Here is a 25445-nt window from a genome sequence, read left to right as displayed (position 1 = left end):
ATGTGTACTGTTTCTTTTAAATTGCTCCTCTTTTCCTCCGACACCCTTTACAAATTTAATTACTGTCACCAAAGAGGTCACTATCAAACATTTGGCTAAGTGATGTCAAGGTAATAGTTCATACCCCATGTTGAGAAAGGTTGAAGCTCCTCTCCATTTGGAACCATCAAATAAATGTACATGCTTTGATGCGTGTTTGTTTTAAAGTGTGTCTGTATGGGGCCGCACAGATGACTGGGTGTGTACAAGCTGTCTCAGCTCAGTTCCTGCCCATGCCAAGCCATGGTTGGCCCAACACAGGCACACACAAATACAGAGACAGACAGGCACACACACACTCAAAACACATACGCATACAATGAATGCCACTGGCAAGGTTATTACTCAGTCTCTTGTGTCCTTATAATCCCCCTCCATTCTCTACTTTCTGATATTTCTTTTTTTTTTTTTGAAAAATAATGAGGACATCAGTGCAAATACATCTAAAAAGCCTAACGTCAATGTCACGACTGTGGGAGGATATGTATTGTAGGTGATTAATATAAACAGGGTAAGTGCACATTTACAGTAAATTTGACATTTTATTGGATAAAATTTACTTTTCCGCATCTAAGGTGTCTCTATCAAATGTAAAAACTAAGTGCACTCTACCCTCCAAAATTACCATTGAATCAACCTAGAACAACAAATCTGAATATTACTAGAAAAAGCAAAAACAAAAAGAAATGCATACGTCCAGAAACCGCATGAGACTGCATAAGAAGTGCATGAACTGTTTATTTTTGTACATGAAATTTGTATTTGTGGCTTTTCTTTAAACCAAAAAGATGTGTATCACATTATCACAGACTATAGTATTATATAGTATAGTATTATATAAAGCTTCACAGCTGTAGATGGAGACTGTGAGAAAACAGAGGAAAGTATTGGTTACATATGAAGAAAAGTGGACAAATGAGTTTAAAACCCTCATCCTAACCAACATAATTAACATTATATGTATTATAGACTGGGGTCCCTGTGTACCCCAAGAATAATTTAGTGTAATAACAAAGATAATGGTAACATAGTGGTAGCAAAGCTAATTTCTTCACAAAGCATTATTAGTAATGTGATTATATCAGCTAAAGAAGAAAATAGATGAATTAACATCCATCTTTTGATTTGACATCACTTAGTTTTCATTAATAACAAGAAAGCAATATTTGTGTTGTATTTATGTGAAACCAATCAGAGTCATTTTGACCCCAATATAAAATAACACGTCAAGATGTCATTGAGGTCAAGGAAAAGTGGGCAGGAAAATTGATAATGTCTTAGGAAAAGACAGGGCTGAGAATCCAAATGACCTTCGCCTCCGTAATGCCAGATATCTATTGTGTTAAAGCCACAATGTGGAGAAAGTGGACTATAGAATGCATCTCTTACCTCACCACAACTAAGATTAATAACTAAGACTTAGATGAATCCAGTCCAGTCCAAAAATGCAGCAAAATAACCACCTACATGAATTCCACGTGTAATAGAGGACTAAAGGATGTAAAACTGAATACAAGATAAAGAATGTAAAAGATACTAAAATAAAACAGGAAGTAACTAACCGGCAAACACTAACAGAGACAGACACTTGGCAAAATACAAAAAGGTACTGGTGATTATAAATAACACTAAATTCTAACAAACATCAGATTTACCAAAAAAATTAGCAAGAACAAAAGACTAAACTGGAGGAATAACAATAGTAAAGAGAAAACTCAAAGGCTATAAAAGAACTCTCAAGAAAGTGAAAACTCTGGGTCCAAGATCCAGGACCAGACCTGCAGTCCTAGCAATAATTAGCCTTGATTATTCAGAATATTATGTTTGCCTTTTTTCACCTTTTTTCATTACATCAACTTCAACAACTGACATTTCAGTTGCTGCCCATCCCACCCATTGACATGTGCTATTTTAATGAGATAATCAATGTTATTGACCCCACCTTTCAGTCATTTTAATGTTGCACCTTGTCAATGAAACCTCAATTAACTGTATATAACCGTTCTGCCAATCAACAGAAAATTGAAGTGTACTAACGCTGAACTACCTTTAAAAAACTGCTTTTATTTCTGGAGATAACCAAAATCAACAGATTTCACATCAGAGCATAACTGCATAAAACTAAAAGTTATGTCAGTTCCCTAACAAATTTCCCACATGTGGGACTAATACAGGTTATCTTATCTTATCTTATCTTATCTTATCTATGCCATCATGTATTTACTAATTCAATAAATAATGACTGGTATTCTGTCACTTCTATAATGATTGGATGAGGACTGCCACTATTTACACTACAGATGTTAAGAAGCTTTAGAGCTAACCTTGGGCCTTGGGGGCTTGGGTCCTGGCTGTTGTGTCGCCGGAGCAGTGGGCGGGTGGGTGCAGGGGGGCTCAGCCCCAGTGCAGGGGACCTCTGGTGCATCGGCCCAACTAGGGGGCTCTCTAACTGGTGGGGAGGTTGTTACATCTTTGCAGGTGGTCTCCTCACTACAGGAGCTCACTCTGCAGGTGGGGGGAGAGATATAGGAGAGGGGGAGAATGAACTCAACCTGGGTGTCTATTGTCTTGTGTAGTTTGGGAGATGATTGGATGATGGGGTGGGTGCAGTTTTCTCTGGGGTGGAGTCGGGTGGGCTGCCCCGGACTCTGTGGGGCTGGGCAGTGCTGCTGCTGCGGGCCCCGGTCCGGATGGGCCTGGGCCTCCTTGCCCTGGTGGGTTCCAGAGCGTGGGGGTGCCTACTGGGGTCAGCGGGGGAGCTGGCCCCAGGGAGGGGCCGCTTGCCCCTCCCTTTCTTCCCTCCCCATCCTCAGCTGCCTCCCCATTCCCGCTCTACCACACCCACCCACACACGCAGGGCTTGGGGTGCAGGTATGTCACCAGGGTGCAGGGGAGGCACTCCCCCTCTGTCCCCTTCTGGCCGCCTGTGCCTCAATTTTATTCTGCAACCTAGACATCCACATTACTCACACTCTCACATAACACATACATATAGGGCCTTGGGGGTGGGCACGTTTTACAGCATCCAGAGGATGGTCGTTGTACTCCAACCCACCTCTGGCGCTGGTGCCCTACCCTCAATTTTAAATGCATTTAGACACTGAGGGTTTTCGGGAGGAGCCGTGCTGCTCTCTGAGAGGAAGCTAGTACCATGCTCTCCTGAGTTTTAAATGCACTTTAGAACAGCACACAACAACATTACATATGAGCGGTCGTAGGGAGGTTTGAGGTCTTCACTCACCCCGGTTCTGTTAGCCGTCAGGGCTGGGGGGCTGGGAGGAGGTGCTGGCCGTCAGACTGGGGTCTGGGATGCGGGGCCTCCCTGCTACTGCAGATAAGGAGGTGGTCCGCTTGCCTCCACCCCAGAGAGAAGGGTTACATCTCCTGGGTCTAGGTGCGGCTTGCCCCTCTGGGGGCGGGGGTACCTGGACCTGGGATATAGAGTATGTTTGGGGAGTGCGACTGTCTGTGCAGTGTCTATTTGTGTCTGTCTACACGTTGGGTGAGTGCCGAGTATTTGGTTGTGCATATGGGGGTGGGAATGCACGTCTGTGTCCGCGTGTGCCTGTTTGTCTGTGTCTATATGTCAGGTTGGGTCTTAGTCTCAACCTCTCTGGGTACATGTCAGGCCCTCTAAAGTACGGAGGCCTATCTCCCCTCACCACACTCCCTGCCGGTGGCTGATGCCCTCAGACGTTGGTGTGTTGGTGGTCCTTGTCGTCTGGGGCTGGGCGCTCATGCATGTACCGGCTCACTCCTGGTGGCCGATTGGCGAGGCCGGGCGCCTGTGGCCCGGTTGGGCTCCTTCCGGGGGGTGGGATGCCCTCAGGCCTCTGGCCTCTGGGCCTGAAGCTCGGTCCTCTCTGGCACAGCTGGCTGCCGGCAGAGCCCGCGGGCACGCCACTGCAACCCCCTCTGGCCTCTGCTCCGTAGCTGCGGGGTGACCTCTCGTTTGGGGCTCTACTCAGCTCTTCCCAGGAGGGTGGCACGGTTCCCCCCCCCTTTGGTGGTCCTCCTCGGGTCCTTGTACTCTGGGGCCTCTGGATATCTGGGGCCTGGATCTCCTCCATACCTGCTTCATACCCTGGTGGACGGGGCTATGGCTCCCCACACTCCCTAGCAGATCGTTACATGGAGAAACCTTTGGAATACAAGCATGCTGATCCACACAGGTATGCACACAGGTGTACACACGGGTGTTCACAGACGCGGACTACACCTTTCTTGGCTGCTGCCTCAAAGCACATTGTGCGCTGTCTATCTTGCGTGCTGCACAATATCGTTTATTATTTAGTATCTACTGTCATCTACTGCTAGCTAGTTTATTGTGATGGTGCTGTTTTTATTATGTTGCTCTTTGTTGTTTGCTTTCTCTTCTGTTTTTTTTCTCCATACAGGTGATCCAGGCGTTTTGTTTGTTTGTTTGTTTGTTTTTTCCTTTCTTCCCCCCCTTCTCACCGTCTCTTCTCCCCTTTGGTTTTCTTTCTCTCCCTCTCTTTCTTTCATTCTTTCTCCCTGTCCTATCCCCCAGTCACGTCTGTCCCGTTTGTAGCAACCGAAAATAAAATAAATACATAATTATAATAAAGGTCAATCAAATGGACCAATATGGCAAGGCCATGATGATCCACTTGGTAAAATAAATCCGCTTGGCATCTTTCTTGGCCTTAAGACAACAATTCTGATGGCTAAAGATCCAAACGGGACACAAAAAAAAAAAAAAAAAAAAAAAGAAGCTTTAGAGCTTCAGTGAACTCCAGTGATTCCAGTATGTCTTAAAGGTTTTAGATAAAGCTAGCTGAGCCATAGACATACAACAACATTTCTGAACTTTCTACACCATTGTGTAATATGGATATAATAAATGTAAATACAAATTCAAAAATGAGTACAGTTATTTAAGACTTTATTTAAGCTGTGGAAACTACATGTCATCAGGGAAGGATTTTAACTGGCTTCAATTTATAATTCATAAAGTCCATAACGTTTCTGGTTACTTTTAATCTGTAATCTAGTCCTTGTAATGCATCAGACTCACCTTTGCGACTGGAACTTAGTCTTTATACACACACAGCTAACATGCAGCATTTGCACTTTGCTGAGTAAGCTGAGCAGGAAAGCAGCTATGGCCAACACAATTAATTATCAGTGTTTGTACATCATTAATTTTTATTAATACCAGAAGCAAATGTGAGTGCAGTGATTCTCTCCATTCACTGGCAAAACTGATAAACAGATCATTAGCTTAGAAAAACATATACTTGCATGTCGATATAAATAAAAATATTAACTCTACTCAGTGTTTTGTCACGTAAGGCTGTACTTTGAATATAATACTGAACTGTGAACATTTGGAAAATGACCCAGACTCACACAGAGTGGGCCCCTTTGACTCAGCAGAGCCAATCAATCAATAATGTGCTTGTCAAAGCGGAAGGGCTGGTTAAATTATGGTTAAGTACCAATCATTACCATTAACTGCATGGTACATTAGCCAGTTTTCTCCATATCATTTCATTAATTTCAAAGCCCCTGACCAGTGCATGTATCCAGTGTGTGCTTATGTATGTATGTATGTATGCCTTGACTTGGAGACATATTAGTAGCATTCATAGAATAATTATGAAATTTCAACGGATTATTTAATAACTTAATAATGTATAATAATTTAATAACTTAAAAGTAATGACTTTACATAATAATCCATTCATTCAGAATTCTCGGTGTAATATTTGTCTTTCCCTCTTGCAGACACAGGGAATGCAATCAGACACAACAATGCAGAAGGGAAAATGTTATTTTAGAGTAACAGAAATAAACCCTGTTTTCACAGAGTGCCATTCAGTCGAGTATCAATATTTAATGTAAAGTCGTTTTTTTTTTTTTTTTTTTTTTTTAAAAAGCAGCAGCATAACGAATAGTACAGTACTTCAGTAAGGCAAGTTAAAATGTGTAAACATCTTCCCATATTTGGTAAAGTTTATACAGGATACTACAGTTTGCTTAGCTGAAAAATAATGGACTTTTTTGGCTTGCCTCTGGATTATTCAGCTGTTGTATATTCAGTGTTGGGGAGTAACGGAATACATGTACCGCCGTTACGTATTTAAAATACAAAATATGAGTAACTGTATTCCGTTACAGTTGCTGTTTAAAAAGGTGGTATTCAGAATACAGTTACTTTGCTGAAATAAATGGATATTTTCCTGTTTCATGTTGTCGCGGGTGAGGACTGTTTGGGTTTTGTTTGACAGCTATGTTCTGTTGTTCCAGGCGGCAGCGTTACAGTTGCCATGATTACAGGGTGACGCTCTCTCTCTGCGTGTTTCCTGGGTGAGAGAGCGCCTTTTTGTTGTTGTTGTTGTTGTGCTAAGCTAATAGGCTGAATGCTACAGGTATAGCTCTAAAGAATGTAGCCTCATGGGCAGTGTAGTCCGTGCTGCAGGGAGAATGGACTGCCATACCCGTTATGTGTCTGAGAGCGCGAGGAGGGAGAAAAAGGAAAGTGGAAAAGTAGAGTTGTCATCGAGCAGAAACGGGAGCTGGAAGCATGTAAATATAATAATAACCACTGCAGCCAAGAAGAGTGCCTGACGAGCCCAGTTGTAAGTAAGCTATTAAAACTCGACTGTACACCGTGTTCGTGTTTTCCTCCGAAACAATAAGTTCCGTTGGAGCAGCCTTTCAACGCCACTCTCTGTCTCTCGCAAGCAGAGTTGACCCACACAACAAAGTAAAGCTATTTTTCGGTAGCCCGACACGGAACCGCATTAGTCAGAGGTCCCTTTACTACGGTTCGGAGCCGCGGACCTTCAGTAATAGTAATAAATCACACAGCAATAGTACATTCATGTAGTTGTAAAAAGCACGATAATATATTAAGTAATCCAAAGTATTCAGAATACGTTACTCTCATTGAGTAACGTAACGGAATACGTTACAAAATACATTTTGGGGCATGTGTTCTGTAATCTGTAGTGGAATGCATTTTAAAAGTAACCTTCCCAACACTGTCTATATTGTCCCTATTTTACCTATATCTCTGCAAATCTCTGAATAGAGAAGGAGGTAACCCTTGTTTTATAGCCTTGTGGACTGTAAGTTCTAGCTTGTGATTCATACATAACATGAGAGTCAGGTTAAGACTGATCTTTTCAGGTAGGAGTGGCTATTCCACTGTATGCTGTATTAACCCATCATAGCAGCTGCGGCATCAGTTCCAAAGACAACAATCTGTCCTTCATGTCAAGGCTTTTTAGAAGGATGCAACAGATAACAGCCTTAGTACAAGACTGCAGGTCAGCAAGGTGAAATAACAAGTTTCAGATCTCACCTTCATAGTTTATGCTGATGCAGATGATCAGGCATGTTTGACACTGATGCCAAGGAGGAATAATACGGCAATCTGTTGTTCTGAATCGTTTTCATTTTTCTTTCTTGTGTATAGTTTCTGTATTGAAATAGCATTTTGGTGCATGGTGGCACTCTGATGTTGTCCCCTCCAGTGGCATCTCTTTTGTCACAGGAGCAACAGCTGATAATAAAAATCACTTTTTGATTTTATTGGTTTTTTTGACTGCAGACTATTTCACACTGTAGCACTGAAAATCAAATTCGCTCTAGCCTATCACACCCAGATGACCACAATCATTTGTGGGTCTTTTAACATATGTTATAAAGTCTGCTAACAAATCTTATGATTTCTGGCTTGACACTGTGCGTGTATTTCATTTGATCATTGTCTATGCAGGCAATTGACCACTTTCATACTGGTCGTGCATCACTAGTTTACTGCTGTTCTCAAACTGTAGGAGAAGCTGTTGCTTTATAATGTAAATGGATTTTTTATGGCATCCTGATGGATCATCTGCTGCTGAGCAGGAATTCATTACAGTGTGACAGCTAAGGTATATCCAAGATTAAATCTTATGAATAATTGTATTGCAACAACTAGTATATAAAATCCATCTAACTCCATATTTTACCACAAGGGCAATGCAGAAATTTATCTCCTTTATTTAATAGCACTGTTGCTGTATTTGTATTCACTGGGACCTGTAATTGCCCTGATAACTGCAAATAAGAGCAATTAACTAAGCATGCTAATTGCCTCTCGTCTCTCCTCCCTCACTCCCTATGTTTTTTTTTCTTCCCCTCTGCCCCTTTCCTAATGATCTACTCATTTTGGTAGACAGATATGCTTCAGATTAGAATCTGGGACCAGGATGACAGCAGAAATAAATAATGGTCATTATAGTGTGTTTAACCAACGCAGCAAAGAGAAGTAACCTGCTCATTTCCAGCATATTCAAAGCTTCCGTGGATGCTTGGCTTCTTTGCTTTCACTTCTTTTTTTCAGTGAGATTTATAGATGAGTAAAAATAGGGTTGTGAATCTGATTTATCACAACAAAGCTCTTTGGCTGGATCGCTCTGCCACAGTGCCCATGGTGCTCTCAGGAGAGCTTCACCTGGCATCCAGCCACCAGCTACTCTCTCTCACCTTCGATCCCTACCTCCCTCTGTGGTTTTATGGTTCTGTGGCGCAGAGCTAATTTCAGTCAATTTCTGAAAAGCACTCTGTTACACAGTGAAATGGGTCTCTAAAGAGGTCATAAGAGAAGAAGTTTTTTGGTTGATGAGCTGTTATTTTATGTCACAACATTTGAGAGATTTACTCTGATTTTATAATATGTCAACAAACAAGATTTCACATTAAGCTGCTTCCCAAAGTGAAATAATTAATGAACTGGGAAATATCAGATGCAGTTGACAAATCCTGATTTTGTTATGAAATTTTATTTTAGGTGGGAACAAGATACTGTCATTAAGTAAGGCCTGGATCAAGTAGCAAATAAGCAAAAAACAAAAATAAAAACAAATCAAGATCAAGTAAATATCAATGGTTTGCATTTAGTTCAAGTATTATACTGATCTGCTTTTAAAATTCCAACATAACATGGAATTCAGCTAAGTATGGTTTGTACACTGAAAACTAACATCTATAACATTGATTTGCTGCTGAATGGGCACTGCACAGGCATGCCCTTATAGACTGATCTAGAATGAAATCATTAAAAACCCATTTAAGAATTGTACCTAAACAACAAAAGTTTCACAATAGCTGCCATCGAAAATGTTCCAGTAGCCTTTCTTTCTACTTGCATGTGAAACTAGAAAAACGGTAACCATGGCAACTCCATGCTTCCACCACCAGACATCAGTCATTTAAAAATTATTACTTTTAATGTAAAAATGACAATAAATGAGTTCAATGACGTGGAAATATAGTAGCAAATATAGAGACTTGAATCACTGTTTCATACATCACAGTTGATAATCTGTACATAACTATGCATAACTATACAGGGCCATTCTTAGATTACTTGTTGCACTTTCTGTAGTCCATAACTAATATAAACAGAAAGCAAACCCCCACCGTATGCTAGAAATTATGGCAAAATAAGACCATTAGTCCTTTGAGCTCATTGTCTTAAAGCCTCTACAATCCATAGCAGCTGGCAACAACATGGCATCGCATGAGTTTGTACAGAGATAAATACACCATGTGTGCAGGCCAGATGAATCTCTCAAAATTTGAAACATTGCTGTTTATACATGTTTCAAATCTATATGCATCTGATTGTTGGTGACTGCAAATGGACAAAAATCCAACTTACAGACAATTATATGATAAAACGGTGATGAAATTATTGTGAGAGAAAGAATAAATGCCAGATTGTATTTGGCAGTGAAAAAAAGTATATCCGAGTATAATTGGATACTTGTCATCCAAGTATAATTGTTTGTGGTCATCAGTGAAAGCAGCTGGTAATAAAAGTGCTAAATTCGCAAACACATTGGAATAACCTTATTGTTGTTCCTAAATTCAGCCAGAAAGTCTGATGTTTATTTGCTGTTCTTTTAAATGGCCGTTGTGTCAGAGTGAGGAAGTCAGAAGATGGAGATGGAGAGTAACAGCAGCAGCCTGTGGCAGTGAAGAGCTGATTAAGGTTGCTTGGAGATGCAGAGACAAGATGTGAAACTTTATTTCTCTGACAAAAGAGAATCTTTAAAGTTCTGTGACACCTTTTTAATTAGGAAAAGCCTTGAGGGAAATTCAAAAATGCATTTACAGTAAATAATGTGTGTTTACCTCCCAACCAAGGTGGCAGTTTCAAGTCCCCTCTTTAGACAGATCACTGGGAGAAAAAGCATGTGGATGTGCATTAATCCATAAATAAAATAATTATGCTAAACACATGAATTGGGATTTTAACACGTTTTAGTTGTATTTGTCATATGTCTGTATGATTAAGCATACAAACTAAAGTAATAATATTTTAGGAATAAAATATTATTATAAAAGCCTCTGAATTTTAAGAAATGGACAGCAGGAGGTGAAAGGGAGGAATGGTGGTTTCACTATGTGAGAGAGTTATAGAACAGAAATGGAAAGGCAAAAGATCACTGTTTTGTTTTGGGTTGTTTTTTCTTTGATGAATGTTTTGTCCTGAAGTGAAATGTATTTTGGACTTGTCAATGAAATGATCAGTCTCTGGTCTAAGGGACGTTGTTCTTTGCTTAGTCCCATCATTCTTTGCAATTCACAGCAAGGAGCTCTAAAGGGTCGTTATGTGGTTCCATGCCCAGGCTGTTAAGTCAAATACCATGTCACAGTGTAGCATTTTCCTAGGGTTGCAGGGTTTAGTACTAATGTGGTCCCTCATGTGACTTCTAAGGTAAGATGTTCTTGTATGGCACCCTCCAAGTTGAAAAAAAAAAGAAAAAAAGAAAAAGAAAGAAGCACTTGAGTTCTCTACAAAATCCAGCCCCATATAACCTAGAATGGAGGCCAGTAAACAATGCCAGTATCTAAATGATATTGTTGATAATTACCCAACTATTGATTTTAATATGACAACATCTGTGTATATATATATAAACTCCAATACACTTCCACTAGCAGACTGTTGTGGGAGTAATTGTTTGTCTAATTTGGGACTTGAAAAGGACAAGCTGATGTCACTGCACAACAAGCTATGCTCATGGTACTCCAGTCACATACTGACCCAAGAGAGTGCAGCAAGGATGAATGACTGATAATACAACTGGTCTCCCAGCAACAAGGAGCCAGCTCCTTTTGACTAGAGAGAAGCAAGGGGATGAAAATATATTAAGTAAATTAATTGAAACGATCCCCCAAAAATGGGGAATAGAGAGATATGTGCTGACCCCCCGTGGGGAAATGTATCATGAAAACAAGGAAGAAAAACTCATTTGCTCTCAATTATGTGTCAGGCTATTGTTCCACTGACAATTTGATATAACATTAGATGCTTGGGACTCCTTTCTATGTGGAATATCTTCATATTTTCTCTTGTTTATCAGTTGCAGATATCCTGGAAAAACACTTTCCAATTAGTTGATATAGTAATATCCAGACATAAATATCTTTAATTAAAGACAGATTAATTTTGTTAAGATGTGAAATCATCATTGATTTTTCTACCCATCTGGAATATAGTGGTGTGATCGTTTAAATAGTTAGATCTATTATTGGCATACCATCTGAATAAATCCAACTAAAATACCAGGTTTATACAATCTAATTAATTATTTATATGTTATAGTAAACAAATAATTAGATAAATAGGTAATTAATTTCACTTTTATTACAATGTTGGGGTTTACACATTTGCCCAAAACACAAAAGCTGCTTGGTTTGATCCTGGGATGAGACACACATCCCTTTGGGGTTGCATCAGGAAGGGCATCCAGCGTAAAAAAATCTGCCAAATCAAATGTGGAGCTACCTGCTGCACTGTTAAAAAAAACATCTTCAAAAAATGGTAATATTCCGGCAGCTGGGGCGCCAAAATACGACTGTAAAACAACAGCATAAAAATACGGTTATTTCCAGTAATGAAAATACAATTAGTTGCGCTAATTTGACATGGGATCTCGCCTTTTCAAGTGCCGCTAAACATTAAATTAGGAACATGTTAATGTGATTAAACAGTTGGTTTAAATAATAATGGATTGCATGACCTGGGACAGACTGACAGAGGCGAGGCTGCCATATCGCACCATCGGTCCCTCTGGCCATCACCAGTAGGCGAAGAGTCTTAACCACGGACACAATGACCGAGAGTGTCCGAGCCGGGGCTCGAACCGGCAACCTTCTGATCACAAGGAGAACTGCCAACTCTTGAGCCACGATCGCCCTAAATAGCAATGATAATAATACTTATGTGATGTAACACAAGCTTATAGGAATCATGTTATATACTTTTCCATAGCATTACATTTGAATTCAACAGTTCAATCTTTCAAATAACGGACAGATATTTGTGAAACCATGATACATTTGTAAATGTATTTTAACAATCTAAATATGCATATGTACAGACAGATACATTTAATAATCATGAAAATTATGTTTTATTACATTACAGTGATGTAACGTTAATTTACATTTGAAATGTGAAATCACAGTCTATTTACGTAACTTTAATGATATTCTAGAAGAACAGAACAAAACTGTAAAATGCACAGTAAAATACTTTTATATTAGGATTTTTTCCTACAGTGCAGCCATACCCGCAACCTTGTGGTTGTTAGTTCACATTCATTGGCCGATGCTTAGCGTCATGTTATTATGTGTCCCAACATCCAATGGCATGTCACATTGTTTTCATGGCCACACCCTCACCCCAGGTTGAGAGGCCTCTTTCTGTTCAGGAATGTTGTGAATACTTTGAGATTTATATTAATTGCAATTCCTACCTCTACATTTATTTTTCAAAATATATAATTAGCACAGCGTGGCCGTGCAATGTTTTATATGGTTTTTTTTTGTTTTTATTCCTATTAATTATATTTTCACTTGTTACCTCTGAATTATTGAATCAGACCTAGATGACATGACATTGTCAGCAAAATTATAATTCAAATACTCCTTTAATTATTGATTATTCTTATTAATTTTCGATCATTTTATATATTTTTCCATAGTATTACATTTGAATTTAACAGATCATTCTCTCACATAACAGACAAATATTCGTGAAATTATGATACATTTCTGAATGTATTTTAACAATCTAAATATGCATATGTACAAAAAAATATATTTAAAAAACAAGTAAATTGTGTTTTACTATATTTACGGTGATGTTATGTTGTTTTACCTTTGACATGTAAAATCAGAGTCTACTTATGTACATTTAATGATATTCTAGAAAGACAGTACAAAACTGTAAAATATACAATAAGATACTTTAACATTACTATTTTTTGGAACAGTGTGTGGTGACCCCTTATGAATGAGGGAGCAGCAATACCTAGACCGTTGTCTAAAAAGTTGGTCTAAACTGTCATGTGCATGTTCTTCTTGGTTGAACTCTGGTGACGATGAGGGCCCTAGCATGTAACTCACATATTATTCATATTATTCCATTTAGTGATACAGCATGCCTAATTGGTTGGAACACATTCTGGGCGAGACTCTCATCATCATGGCACAAAAGGAATCACTCACAAAAACTATGAAGCCAAGTAAGTGTGACTAGCTGATTAAGTTAGAAAGACTGTCTCAAGGTTTAAACGCATGCCTTTTGGCCCCCCAAACATAAATAAATGATATTCAAATTAAAAAATTAGGCACCTTATGGTGGCTGTTGGCACCTTATGGTGGCTGTTTCCCCCATTAGGATTGCTAGGTTGGCATTCACACGTAACTTCATTTTATGAATGTCAGTCCTTGTCAGCTGTTATTTGTTTTTAGGCTTTACTTTACTCTGGCTGTGACTATTTTGGAGGATTGAAAAATCTGGTTTGTAGTGAAGCCATGAGTGCTAGGTACTAGAGATGGACCGATCCGATATTACGTATCGGTATCGGTCCGATACTGACCTAAATTACTGGATCGGATATCGGAGAGAAATAAAAAATGTAATCCGATCCATTAAATATCAAAAAAGCACCTCACAAAACTTGCGACACGGCGTAACTCGGCTCATAACCGTAGCACGTCGGAGCAGTGTGGTCACGTGATAGACCGGCTGTGTGTATTTGTAGCCTGCTAGCAAACATTTCATCTCTGAGGAAGTTATGTCAGAGAGAAGTAAAGCAAGTGTGTAAGTTCATCTCTGAATGTTTGTAAAGCATTCCAGCGTTAAGCTTAACAACCGATATATGGAGCGACTGCCTCTCTCTCTCTCTCTCTCCTGCTGCTACTTCAATCGTGAAACTGCTTAATGATCAGCTGATCGGCTTTTCTGTCGCGAGTCCGTCTCTCTTCTTTGTTTTTGGCCCACTTTGCACCAGAAAGAGGAAACCAGCGGCTGAACAACAGCAGCACTATTAAGCTTGATAAGCTGTTGTTAGAATTTATTTAATATTACTTTCTACACCAGGATCTTTTTCTACAGCTGACGGCTGGTAACTGTGCAGGGGCGGATCTAGCAAAGTTTAGCCAGGGAGGCCGATAGGGCATTAACAGGGAAAAGGGGGCACAAAGACATACTTTTCTTTCTTATTCTCATTTAAAATATCTAGCTTTTAATTATTTAATAATTATCTGAATCTTACACCCAAAGTTTTAATCTGATGTAAAATATATAGAAGTCCATTACTGTATATAGTAACTGTTAAGTCTAATATACCCTAGTAAGCTGTAGTACTTTTTCCTTTGGGAAAGTACCATCTGTGAATTCTGCAATTCTGTTGAAGAAAGATGTTGAATCTATTTAATTATTCTTGAAAAATAATTTATTTCTGTGAATTTTTTTCACCCTGCATCAAATTAAAGTTGATTACATTGATTAAGCATCATGAGGAAGAGGCTGGTTCCCTATTTTCTTTTGCTGGGAGTTTGCAACCCTATTAGTTCGGTTGCTTAATATTTCTGTTAAGTACTTTTTAAAATACCAGAATAGGGAGGATGGAGCAGGTTTAAGTTTATTAGATTGATCAGTGTTGCTGATCTATGACATATTTTGGGTGCAGTGTTTTTTTGTTTTTTTTTTACATACAGGTATAACAGAATAGCTTTAGTGTTGTTGTTTATTTAAACTTGAGTATGAACTTATACAAAAAGCAGAAAGATATTAAAAAAAACAGTTTTATTGATTAAAAAACACACTATATCGGATTCATATCGGTATTGGCAGATATCCAAATTTATGATATCGGTATCGGTGTCGGACATAAAAAAGTGGTATCATGCCATCTCTACTAGGTACACAAAAAAAGTACTTATTTTTCTTTCAAATCTACAGTGCTATTTTAAATTAAAAGTGTTGCAATAAATGTGTGTTTATGATGCAGACAAACTCATAAACTATATGGCTTTTTACATGGACATGGAATGGCATCTAGTTTTGTTTTCATTTAATCACCTTAATATTTCATCAGGCCTTTTGCTGCAAAGTCTTTGTTTAGAAGTATCTGGCTTGCTCCTGTAGCATTCACCAATTTTTCTAATTTGCTTCCTTGACCAACTACGTGACACAAATCTCACAGAAGCAAAGCTGCACAGGACAGAGAGGCTGAAAAATCAGCCGTGAGCTCTATTATTATAATTTTTCAATCACTGTGAAGATTGATATGTTAGTGGAGAAAGCTATTTCTCCCTCTCCCTCTCCTTGTCTTGTGCCTCTCCAGGTCTGACTGACTCCTTAGGCTCATGAAGAGGCTGGGTGGCCCCTCATTAAGCACATTCTGGATTACAGCTCCTGGCTAGAGCTATTTCCAACAACATGCTAGTGCATTGTAATGAGCCTCTCTGTGTGCTTCGCAAACACAGTCAATCTTCCACTTTAATCACACAGGAGGAGATAGGCTACTCCTCAAGCCCTAAATAGGAGCAGTGAAAAGAAAGGGGGATTTGCAAGTTCCTCCATCCTCTGATGAAACATAATCTCCTCGGGAGATGAGTGTTCTGTCTCAGAACTCTGATTGACATGTCTAGCATTATGATAGAGTGGGTTAGGAGCAAAAGCTTGGAGGAAATGCCACAGCCAAGAAAGATGAGGCTGAAATGGTACACAGGGTGAATGGTGATCCGTCAGCTGTCTGGTCATACTGTTGGTCATGTAGCTACAGATTATCTGTATGTCAAACAACTTAAGAGGAGATTCGAAACATCGTGCACAGTTCATATAGTGTTATCTGCAACACACCACTTGTTTATATTCATGGCAGTACTTTATGAAATAGAGAATTTCCCTCATCATCCATCAGTGTGATAATTATAAGTAATAAAAACAAAAAAAACACCCCTAATTTGTAAAATACTAAAATTACAAAGCGTATCCAAAACAAGAAAAACAATGTAAGAGTTTAGTCACTTTCAACCTACTTGTCTTTTCAGTAAGTCAAATTTATAACTCTAGAGTTATTTTAAAAATCATAAAACACAAAGACGTTTGGAAAAATACAAAAACAGCCATGTGGGCACAGTTTCTACAGGCTGTCATGAGACAAGCAGTAAGTGCTTTCAGTACCCGAGCAAATCTCTCAAAACCACGCCACTTCAGCATTCAGCAGCTGAAGTGGTGTACAAACAGCCAAAATGGGGTAAATGCTCAGTATACAGGTCAAGAGACAGCACTAAGCACCATCCTACAGTAGAGCACAGCTATTAAACTGGGTAGGGAAACTAAATGAGTTGAATCATGAGTGTTTCATATGGTCTCTTACCTTAAAAAATTATAATTTCTAATTAAAGAAAAGGATCAGGAGGGGACTAAAAAGAAGAAAAAATAAATCTCAAGCCATCATAAGTATTTACTTCTAAATACTTATTAAAATGGAGAGGCCTAGCAAAAAGAGGTAATCACCTTTATTTTCGGATAAATAATTTGAATTTGAATTTCAGGGAGTGGTGCTAGGGGTCACTGAATGGTTGATTTGTTATGAAAATAAAATAAATGCTATGTCCTTTACACTCACCAGATCTCAGCCCAATTAAAAATCTTTGGAAGCTCTTGGACCGCATGTCAGACAGTGCTCTACACACTTCTCATTTGTTTTACAGAATATTCTCAAGTTCCAGAGATCAAAGCTGAGGTGACTTTCAGCTGATTTTGTTACACATGTTGAGGAAACATCTTGCTATAACATTTTTATTATTGCATATATATAAAAATATACATATATACAAAAAGGCCAGCATAGTGTACCAGGGGACAATGAAGTTGTTCGGTGCAGAAATGGGCTTGAGATATAACTAATTAATTTTATCTTGATTTTCCTTTGATTTCTCATCCACCTGTACAACAATACATTAACAATTTTCACATTTTTTGTCTGTGTTTAAAATAAACACACTGATCCCTCACTTGTCTTCATTTCAGAAAAAAATCTACATGCCTGGGATTTTACTATAACAGAGACAACACATATTGCTCTGCAATTTCCCTTTATATAGAGGTATGCCTTTTTAAATGGATGCCTAGTATCTAGAAAATAACTTAATCAGAAAAAGTTCTATTCTACCTGACTTGCTTTGATTTAAGTGGCCTCTTTGGTATAATGAGAAGCAGTGTACATTTGGCTTTTGAAGAGAGGTATTGTGAAAATATCTACTACAGACATTTGTTGTAATCAAAGACCCATAACTGTCTCTGGTTGCTGAGGAGGGAAAATCTGTAGCCATGACTGATGCCTGAGTCTACCGTAATATGTGCAGCAATACGCAAAAGGAGCTTTCTGATCTCTGTTTAACAGTTTATCCAAGTGGCAAAACTTGGTGTGAACATTTTTCATCACCCTGATAAATCTTTGCTGATGGGAGATGATGTTCGCATAACTCCAGCCTTACTGACACAATGTTTGGTTGAATAATTCATGATACCATAAATATGTGACTGGTGAATACAGAAGAGCAAGAGTTATGGTAGTTTTATTAAAACGGTAAATCTAGCAACTCGCCCACGGCTGAGGAAAAAAAAAAAAAAAAGACAGAATAGGAGAACGGTATCATGCTCACACCCATCGCCAGTTTGGTCTTAGGTTGATGCAGCATTTGAGTTCATTTACAGCTTATCGTGGTATGGCTGAGACTTGTGGGCTTTGTGTGTTGAGAGGGGGCCAATATAATCTGTCTTTCAAACAGGAAATGACAAAGGGAGGAGAGTGGAAGAGAGCAAACAGGAGCAGGTATGCAGTCTGCTTAACTGGTGGCTGTATTGCATTCCACCCAGGCAACGCTGGTGATGGATTGACGCCAGCTGGAGAGAGGCAGTCCTGAATCAATTAAGGTGAGTTCATGAAATTGAACAGAGTTAAAACCTGGAGGGGGGATCTTTTTTTACGGGTAATTTGATCAAACTTGTGTTTACTCTTAAACCCCAAGACCTAATGGGGCGATAATGGATGGCAATTGCATTACTTTGTGTTGACACAAAAATATGCATTCCAAAGGTTGCCATTTCTACTCATTATAAATTATAAATCCATTACTCAAAAGTCACTGGACCCTGAAAAGACCCTGATATATTTCCTTGCTCAGAAATTATAATACAAATCATTAAATATGGGAATAGTTTAAAGATAGTTAGAAAGAACAGGGAGAGTGTTAGATGCCTTTCCAGTCATTGCTCTGTTCCCACTCACTTCAGTGGCCTCTGATCAGAAGATAACATTTTGATTGACATTTATGAAGGTCATTGGTTAATTATCAGTAACTCTTCACCTTTAATTACGCATCAGTGGTATTATGTACATGCTTATTTGCTCAAGACCCCAATTGGGTTGACAACATTTCTTATGCAAATTAGGCAACAATTATCTTCCCCATCAATGATGCAGGACTTGTTTGTCCCTAACGACATTGTTTGAGGTACTGAGTATGTCATTAAGTCCTTCCCTGCAAGGATGTTATCAGGGTGACCACCTTTTCATCGCTTCTGTATCTTTCTGCTCTAAGTGCTCTTTGGCCCACAACAGAATAAAACCTTTGCAAACTCAACTTTATTCACTTCAACAAACAGAGGAAGGCACTGAAGTCTAGAAACACGTATAAAAGGCAGTCTCTCTATAAATGTGGTTTCCTTCAGTATGAAATGAGAGGAATTGAACCACAATATGAATTTAAAAACCAAAAGAAATGAAACACAAGAAATGACTTTTCAACTGTGTTTAAATTATAAGTTTTATTCTAGTATAGCCTAAAAAAATACAAATTTGACTAAGCTAATTAGCTCTATGAAAACACTTACTGGTTACATTTTATTTTAGGTGATATATATTTATATGTTGCATATGCATTAGTAAGTAGGTGTTAGAACAAGTACTGTAATAACAAAACACAGTCATGTTAACAGAAATTGCACTATAAACACCTACATCAAAATCATTCTGAATAACATGACCTCATCTTATAATATTTGAATAATATAACTTCCACGTATTGGCATGTCTATGTTGTATTTATTTATGTATGGATGCATGTATATGTACTGTATTATTATTATTATTATTATTATTATTACATGATCTCCCATAGGCATTATGTGGATGTGGATGGCTAATTATAAATGCCCAAGTTGAAGCCTACAGACCTTGCCAAGTTTATGAGAGTCCAGTGAGCCCTCAGCAGAGCCAGAGCGAATCACATTCTGCTCTGAATATAAAATGTTAATTCATGCTGCAGGGAATTCACAATTGGGCGAGAGAACAGTATTGCCATCATCGCTCCTTCTGCTTCCCTCTTTTTTTCCTGTCTCTCTCCATCTCCATAACTGACTGCATACACTCCTGTCGTGGTAGTTTACATTCCTTCACCTTGTTTTAATTTCCTGTTAACTTGCACATCGTGATTGACTGTAACCCTTCTGTATGACCACTGACTGGTCTGACGAACTAGAACACAATGAGCGGTGACAGTCAACATCCACAAAAATCCATATAAATGCATCAAGCAAATGAGCATATTTCACCAGGAATTGTCCTGACTGCTTGGCAAAGTCAAAAAGGTCTTTAATTAAGTGCAGGTTGTCAGATCATTAAGATGCTTTAACAAACATATCCTAATTAGGAATCAAAGAGGTTAAAGCAAGTATCATGTTAAAGATTTTCACAAGTTAATAAGACAACATACTGCTGGGGACCAGTGAGACAGTTGCCTCATTGGCTGGATAGGTATATAAGTACCTACAGTTTATTTCTGTCTCTCAGTAGTTGTGCAGAAGTTTAATCTGCTTTGGGCAAGATGGGTAAAAGTTTTCTTTTAAGAATCATAAACTGGTCAACTTCACATGTGAAACTATTTTTATGTGACTTTGGTCATGTCATGTATGATGCAATCAGATTTAAATTACAGAAAATGTAATTTTTGTAAAAATTGATCTTACTTCGAGCCCATGTCAGTGCCCGATTAATACTTCTACTGTAAACTTGCATTACTAGAAAAAACTCTGTGCCCTCTTTCTTGCCGTGCACATGTGCACACACAGTAAAAATACTGTATGACACGTAAGTGCAAAAAGATTGAAACCAATCCCTTTGGAAAATTGCAACCTACTAAACGTCAGTGAAACTGAATTTCATGGTTAACCGTCTGCCAGTCTCACACCTCTTCCTCCTTCATGCAGCTTTCAAGAGTGATTGATAGGATTCAAGTCCTCCATCCTAAACTATATATCTTTTTGTGGGCTACATTAATCTTTCTAGCGATTACTGCTCACATTGCAAGGTTGTGAAAATTTAGCAGAACATACATGTACATACTAAAATTACAAGTTTTTGTCAGAGTTCTGTCCTTCATAGACTATGATACAAGTCCTAATGGCAATGCATTTGGTAGACAGAATATGTGTATTGGACAATGAGTACAGCTTTATCTGTAAATGTGTCAATGCCTCATAACTGATGAGAAAACAATCTTGCATTGTTGATGGGCTTTATTTTGGATGAGCTATGCTGTTGGTCCTAAGAAGATATCAGCATGAATTCTTGCTATAGTGCCCAACAGAGCTACGCTAACTGTGGAAGTGTTAGCAGTACAAGTACAATTCTCACACACGTGTATATATATAAACAGATAGATATAAAACACACTCCTAAACCTTGTGGAAAGTCTTCCCAGAAGACAGAGTTGGAGCTGTTACAGCTGCCAAGGGTGGGCCAACAACATCATATTAAACCAAGAGGAATGGGATGTCACTCACGTTCATATGCATGTGAAAATGAGTAAATACTATCGATAATATAGTGTACACCAGAGAGAACACCATAACAAATTGACTGGCATAGTATATAAAAACGTCTGTGGCCTGAAAGTCATATGGTCAAAATGCTATTTGCCCCCAAAGGTGATTGAGAATGACCAAACTAAGATACTCTTGGACTTCTAGACACAGACAAACTGACTGGTGATGGCTAACCAACATAATAGCGGTGGACAATCAGAGATGTAGCAATATCAAGTGATAGTAAGATCAGTAAGAAGGAATACCAGAAGCTCAAGAAATACCAAGGGCTGAGAGAAGAGCTAAAGAAGATGTGCAAGGTGAAACCAGCAGTGATCCCTATGGTATTAGGGATTCTTCAGGCAGTGACCCAGTGACTGGAGCAAGTGGCAGATTCCAGGAACAACATCTGAGATCTCTGTCTAGAAGAGGAGAGTTGTAGGAATAGCTAAGGTATAACGGAGGGCTTGTTAAGAATAAGTTACTATTTATTCAGAGAGTAACTAGAGATAGTAAATAAAAAAATACTGACAGCGGCCAGTGGTACCCCTCAGCGTCCTAGTAGATACACCTGTGGTATCAATTTGAAAATCCTACGTCAACTTGTTCTAGTTCACACATTCACAAGATTTTCAGAAAACTTGACCTCTGACCCCTGATCTTGAGGTCAATGTCAGTGAGATTCGAACTCATCCAAGAGTTTTAGTTGAAGCACCAGTGGTATCAATTTCAAAACCTAAAATCCTAGGTGACTTCCTTCTCAGGCTATCACATTCACAAGATCAGAAAACTTGACCTCTGACTTTGACTTTGAGGGTTAGGTCACCGAGATTCGAGCTCATTGGAGAGTTTTAGTGGATACACAACAAGTGGTATACATTTGAAACTCCTACTTCCCTCTGTTCTTGAGTTATCACATACAGTATAAATTCAAAAGGATTTGAATTTTCATTGTTTCCTACTGAACTTGGTTTCTATTCTATTGGGTTATGCCTAAACGGAAGAAGTAAGCTTGTCAGCGACCAAGGTGCTCTCATTCTCTCTAATCTCTTTCCTCTAGAAGATCAGAACAAAATCAGAATAAGCTCAGGGTTAATTATTATGTGTATAATTCAAGTATATTTATCATTTTTTTATTTGTTATTTATTCTGCTTTTGCTTTGGTCCTGCTAAAAGCAAAGCAACATTAGTACAAATAGCTCTTAAAGTTTACTCCAACCTCTAACATTAACAGAATCTTGGGCCTAGTTTTCCAAACCACTAAACTAAGCCCAATCATATTCCAAGAGCACTGCTCTTGAGGGTTTTTTAGTAAGTTCACCTATGGTATCCATGTAGAACTTTGGGTGTCCAAGCCAACTGCTGCCCGCTCAGCAGGGTGATGACAATACCCCATCAGCTAAAAAAAATTGTTGTGTGCTTGTTTTATTGTGACCTAATAACTACTCTAACTTACTACTCATTTGGGCATTTAGCTTTTAAAGCAGGGTGTTGAATGCCTGTAATGTTGCATGCAAAAAACAATTAGAAAATGCACTAATATTTCAGTATTATTGCTATTATTATTATCATTATTATTACTGTCAGTAGTAGCAGTAGCATATACCATAATATGAATCCTGAGTTGTACATTCTGTAAGTATTCCAGCAAGTAATCAAGCTCTTCCAGTTTTGAACACACCCAACATGACATGTATTTAAGGCAATTATTACTGGTTCAGAGAAAAATAAAACATTTTTATATTGAAACCTTAGCTCAAATAAATCAGAACTAAAAAGGGGATATCATAAACTCTTCTTTGATAGAAGACATCCATCCATCCATCCATCCATCCATCTTCTTCCGCTTATCTTCCGCTCTCCAGCCACCTCCTCCAGCTTGTCCGGCGAACACCAAGGCGTTTCCCAGGCCAGCCGAGAGATAAAAAGTGAGAGCTTTGCTTTTACGCTCAGCCCTCTCTTCACCATGACGGACTGGTACAGCGTCCGCATCACTGCAGCCGCAGCACCAATCCATCTGTCAATCCCCTATCAAGTTCCCTTCTCCTGTCACCCGTGAACAAGACCCATGAGATACTTAAACTCTTCCACTTGGGGCAGGAACTTGTCCCCACCCACCCCCCGAATCACTACCTTATGGTGGAGGTGTGTGTGTGTCCCAGGGGCTACGTTGTCCGGGGGCTTCTGGCCCCTGGTAGGGTCTCCCATGGCAAATTGGTCCTGGGTGAGGGACCAGACAAAGAGCAATTCAGAGTACCCTTATGAGAAAACCATCGGGGGAACAGTTCATCCTGCACGGGATAGGGTTACTGGGGCTCCGCCCTGGAGCCGGGCCCGGGCAGGGTGCCTGAGGGCGAGCGTCTGGTGGCCGGGCCTTGGTCCATGGGGCCCGGCTGGGCACAGCTCAAAAAGGGGACTTGGGCCCATCCTCCTGCAGGCCCACCACCCACAGGAGGCGCCGTAGGGGCCGGGTTCATTGTATGCCGGGCGGCGGCCTGGAGTGGAGACCCTGGCAGACTGATCCCCGGCTACCAAGACTGATAGTAGACATATTACTTATTTATTTATTTTCCTCTGGTAAATTTATTTTATTTATATTTTCACAATTTTGCCTTTTCCCTATCTCTGGTGTGACTCAGTTAAAAAATTTAGACTTTGTCATTCATTCCACGATTACATCAAAATTTAAGTCAGTTGCTTTATCTGCTGCTATTTATTGTCACTTTCACTGTGAGATTAATGTAACCTTTATTCACCTCTAGATTTTCCCTGAATCAGCATCCATCAGTTCTTCCACTAAGCACATCATAAGTCCTGCCCCAAATAATATCCATCAGCATCTTTAAGCATTGCACTTCCCCTCTTCACCCCTACCATTAGTGTCTAGACTACGTCAAGAGTTTTCTAGTACTGCATATGCATTTCTCCTTAAAACAACTGTGTCACAATGGCATCAAATCTAAATGTTCAAGTCAAATTTATTAATTTAATTACTCTCTAAGCCTTTAAGTATTTATGGATTGAACTGAACTGAATTACTGATTTACCACTTTTTATTCCTGGATACCGGTCTTTTAAAGGATTCACTGTTTGTGACTTTTTGAGTTTTAATCTAAAAAGTATTGACCTTAAATGTGTATATTTATGAATCTGGGGATTATAAAAGATTAGCCTCCAATACTCTTCCAAAAATGTGATAATGTACTCATTTCTCACTCAAGGTCTATGTATAAATGACTGTAAATAAATAAATAAATATATATATATATATATATATATATATATATATATATATATATATATATATATATATTTATTTATTTTTCCTTTTATTATATTCCATCTGCTTTCTTGCTCTCCTCTTTCCCTCCCTTTTTTTCCACTGGGCTCTCTAACTCCGTTTGTCCTTTGTTGTCAACCTTCCCCTGAGACAGTGTTGTCACTTCTCTTTAGTCTGGCTACTCACTAAGGCTGCACAGCTGTAATGGTTTTAGATTCCAGCTAAACCTTTGGCTAACTGTGATCAGGGAAGTAGGGGTGAGAACAAGAGAGATAAGTAGAGAAAGAAAGGGAGGTGTGTGTTTGAAGGCTGCAGCCTTTCACACAGGCAATTAATGACTTTGAGGACAAACCTTTGTCTTCTGTCTGTGACCCTGGGTTATGCATTTTCTTCCTAGTCACCCTTTTTCAACTTATTTTCCTTCTCTTTTTTATATTTTTTAAGCATTTCCTACAGGGACAAAGATGCGATTGTGGAGGTTTTTTTCCCCTTCTTCTCTTGTATACTTTTTTTTTTCTTCTTATCAAAGAAATGCATTAAGGGCACAATGGTATTCCTGCCCTCTCCTTCTGTTCTCCTTTCACACAATATTTCCTGTGACAGTGTGGGCCCCCTTACAATGTTGCTTTTGGACATGGTGACTGATGAAATAGCCAAGTCTGAATCACTTGCTTTGGGCTTCAGGCTGTGGGTGGTGAGCAGTAGAAGGTTATGTTAGAGATATATTATACAAAAGGCTTTCTTTTTAACATGAATCTCTTCTTGACATTTGCTCCCCTCACTTGGCTCTGCAAAACTATAAGCAACTACATTTAATGAGTTTCATATTTTGATTTAAAGTGACTAGCCCTTACTATGTTCTCATTTTTTATTGAAAATGACTGGATTTCTCAGAGCAGTGTATTTTCCCCCCCAGAGCATATTATT

The sequence above is a fragment of the Perissodus microlepis genome, chromosome 5 (genome assembly GCF_051167445.1).
Source record: "Perissodus microlepis isolate ML-2025 ecotype Zambia chromosome 5, ASM5116744v1, whole genome shotgun sequence".
Taxonomy (NCBI): Eukaryota; Metazoa; Chordata; class Actinopteri; order Cichliformes; family Cichlidae; genus Perissodus; species Perissodus microlepis.
Note: the sequence above shows the minus strand (reverse complement) of the source record.